This window comes from Odontomachus brunneus, unplaced genomic scaffold (genome assembly GCF_010583005.1).
Source record: "Odontomachus brunneus isolate Ranch 3 - 2012 unplaced genomic scaffold, Obru_v1 Obru_scaffold_096, whole genome shotgun sequence".
NCBI lineage: Eukaryota > Metazoa > Arthropoda > Insecta > Hymenoptera > Formicidae > Odontomachus > Odontomachus brunneus.
In genome coordinates this window covers 245,246-249,195 of record NW_022639546.1, presented here as the reverse complement: position 1 = coordinate 249,195, position 3,950 = coordinate 245,246, and the positions used below count along the sequence as shown (strand labels likewise).

General features: G+C 48.5%; 1 protein-coding gene across 1 annotated transcript in view; it reads right to left on the bottom strand.

Moving 5' to 3' along the window:
• LOC116848460 (neurogenic locus protein delta) overlaps positions 1-3,950 on the bottom strand; it is a 53,020-nt gene that overhangs the window by 41,455 nt on the left and 7,615 nt on the right. The gene's annotated exons all lie outside the window — the stretch shown is intronic.

Below are 3,950 nucleotides of genomic sequence, written 5' to 3'. Positions count from 1 at the left end.
GAGAGAGAGAGAGAGAGAGAGAGAGAGAGAGAGAGAGAGAGAGAGAATCGCTCGTTAGAGGCGTGAGGGGCGCCATATGGGTTAGTAAATTTAACTCCACTCGCGAGAGAGAGAGAGAGAGAGAGAGAGAGAAATCGAATGCGGCGTAGAGCACAGACAGAAAGAAGAAAAAGAGAGGGAGGGAGTACGTGGGAAGTGTAGAGGCGCAAAAGGCCCCGGCCATCTGCTGCCGGCGGCCCTGCAGAGCAGTCGGTCTCATAGTCAGAGCCGTGTAGTCAGAAAATGCGCGAGCACCGACGAGAGGATTGACGTGCGCCCGAGGATGCTGCGGCGCATTGGCGCACACTTGTCGGTTTCGGCCCGACAATGGATCGCCGGTTTCATTGACGTCCGTTGGCGTCAACTCTGTAAAGTCACCTCTTTCTTCCTCTCTTTCTCCCGAGCGCAATCAGTTCTCTCATCCTCCCTCTAACCAGCATCTGACCCGCCGCATTCTCTACATGCTTCGCATTTCACCCATTTTTCCATACACTTAGAGCAAAAAATCGTTGGTCTAACTAAAATTATAGTTGCTTTTGACCCCAACCATATTATTTTTTGTAGTGAAATAATAACAGGACACATTAGAGAGATTATCATCACTAACATTACAGTAAAATTTAATTTAAAAAAAAAAATCGTTTCCTCTCAGCCATAATTTACAATAATTATTTCTCTATGTGATTGCAGTTACAAGTATTTTTTTCTCAATGCACAAAAGGAAAAGTTTGGTTGGACTAAACAAATGTCTGTTGAAATCTGTTGAATCTGTTGAAATAGGAACCAGAAACCCGGTTGAAGTTAGCAGAATTCTGTTCGAGTTAACAAGATTTCTAATTAACTTGAGCAGTTGTAATTAAGGAGAAATCTTGTTAATTTGAAAGCTGCAAGTTAAGCAGACATTTTATTAACTTGAATAGAATTCTGGTAGAGCTTCAACCGTAATGATTCTAATTCGTTTCACCATACATCTGGTTAATCCAACCGTTTCTTTCCGTCGTCACATTCCGCACGCGGAAAGCAAGGAGATTGGTAGTGCTCGATAATCGACGCAGTGATTACTCGCGTGACCCGAATGCGTTCGATCGCGGTGCATAGATACCAGTATCCTCAGCCCCGTGAATTGAATCCGTCAATGAATAGTCAATGAGTCCTGTAAACATCACGTTACGTCGCAGCCTTGCGACGTTTATATAATATCGCGTTGAGATCGAACAGTGATATCCTTCCCATTTGTCACGCTTTGCCGGTTAATATCGGCGATTTTTTATCGGGAATGAATGTATCTTTTCCGAGTGCACGTAAGACGGAATAATTAATAATTAAAATATTATATATGTATATATCGGAAAATAAGATCCTTTTCTACCGAGAACTTTAATCTCTGTCGCTCAATTCGATCTTTGCCGAGTCGACAGAGATCGTAAAAATTTGCGTCAAGTCACTATTTCCATAGACCATAATTTTCAGCATCATTGAGCCTTCTAATATTACTCGAATCGAACGCTTTCAGTCTTGGAGGTAACGTTAATCGCAGGAGCGAATCGCGGGTTTCTTCTATTCGACGCCTATGAGAGCCAAAGCATCGCCAGCAACAGCATCAACAACAGCAGGAGGGAAAGACAAGTGCTACTCTCCCCTTGTCGCTCTCTCTTTCTCTCGTCGGTCCCTACTTCTTTCTCAACGGCATCTGCCATCCGGCTCCCTCTCTCTCTCTTTCTTTCTCTCTTCGTTACACCGACGGCTGCAAGCGTACGCACGCACGCACGCACGCACGCACGCACGCGTGCAGGCGACGCCAGCACGCGTCGTGCGTGCCACGGAGCGAACGCAACCCCCGTATAGCACGTACATGCTCTCGTTCCTTTAACACAATCAACCTGTCCGTCGGTTTGCAACGCGCGAAAGTAGGAAGGGAAAAAAGCAGATGCGAGGAGGAGAACGCGTCGATCCTGTGCGTTCAGCGGCGCACGCGAAAGAGAGAGAGAGAGAAACAGAGGGAAGGTAACGTCCTTTTCGTTAATTGCGCACGTCAAGCGAGACAGAAATCAAAGTAGCGGCGAGCGCGGCCGGCCGTTCCCGACCTGTTGCGAATGCAACGCGCCCGGCGACGCGTGCAACGTCTTCCTCGACGACGAAGTCGCACCGACCACGGCGTTTCCCCGCAATTGCGCACACGTGCGCACAGCAGCGAGGAAGGAGACCGCGGGCGCACGCTGTCGCTGTGCGCGCGGCTTGCGCAAAAACGACACACGCCGGCACGTATTCGAAACCGCGCGTCGGAATTTGCAACGCGTCCCGCGACGATTTGTACCGTTTACGAGCTCGCGTGGTATGAAATCTCTTCGCTCTTATATCCACCAGCACCCGTTCTCACAGAGCCCGCGAGACGCCGCGTTCGAGGAAAAAGCGCGCTCGTTTACGCACACCCACGTGTATCAGGGGTATACACTGAGAAAAAAAGAGTGGTTGAATCGACAAAATCAGCGATCAGCAAGGAAGATCTTGAAGGAAATATTGCTTGTACTCAGCGGAAAGAGCAACTCTGAGAGCGCTCCTGATTGTGCATGTGTATCACATATAACACTGATTCTTCACAATACAGACATATACAGACGTTAGAAAGTTCAGGTTCAACGTAGGACTAGAATTTCGACCAACAGAAAAGATGACTATAAGCTGTACTTTCTCTAATAATTGCTAAATAATAGCATCTGAGTGTACGCTGTAAATTTTGATTATCCTTCAGAACATGACTACAAAAGTGCGCTGTTTTAGCAATTATTGGTAAAATTACAGCCTATGGCCATCACACTCGAGTTTACCCTATCACACATAACACTGATCCTTCAGAATATACAAATGCTAGATAGTTTAGGTTCAAAGTAAGACTAAAATTTCGGGGGTTCAAGCCGAGTCTTACCAATTCCACCATTCTTTTTCCTCACCCGGGTGCGTGCTGGTCTCGACGTGTTCGTGAACGTGTCCCCGCGGTATCTCACGACCTTCGAGAGCGAATCGAACGGGTTTTCGATCTCGTCACGCGGCGGCGAGTCCGCGCGACTTCCGCGCCAATTAGTCGGGCCCAAGTTACGGCCGACGAGAGCGAAACTATGCACCAACCCCGTGAAAGTTGCATCCACCTCCTTGCGCGGAGATAGCATCGCGAAGAAGCGCACGTTGCGAAGGGGCGGCCACTCGACTTTGTCCACGCGCGCAAACACGAGTGCGGGGGCTCTCCCTCTGCAATTTCGCGCGCACGCGAATCCCGTGTTCCTTATCTCGCGCGCGTTCCGCCGCTCGTTGCGGAGAACCGGCCGGATAATGCACGAATGCTATTAGCATCCCTGACCAGCCACGGACGGACGGACGGACGGACGGACGGGAGCATTGTTCGTTCGTTTTCGCGATGCCTCGGCTAACGAGTTCGCGGTCGCTGCTCTTGCTCCTTCTGCCGACTTACCACCGTGTCGCGGCACCTCGATCAATTACGAAACAGCGCGTATCCGCTTTATATAATTAATTATGTAATTAACAGTTACGAAGATATTCGTATATTAATATACATGTCCGTAAGACCGTAAAAATCTCGCCTTATCGACGACCCAATATTCACATTTCGATCGCGTAACGCCTCACGCGGGAGCTTAAGCGCGTGAACATTATGGACAAAATTACGTCACGAAAACGACATTATAGCCGACATGATTTTTCCCACCGTGCTCTTCGCAATTATAATCACACGTCGCGGAATGCGATATCATGTGGAACGCGCTGTACTGTTATCCGTCGCCACACGGTCGTCAACATTTCTTACATCCCACATTAAAACGCTTATGCTAATCGTCCGCGGTTCCCCGACAAAGAGAGAGAGAGAGAGAGAGAGAGAGAGAGAGAGAGAGAGAGAGAGA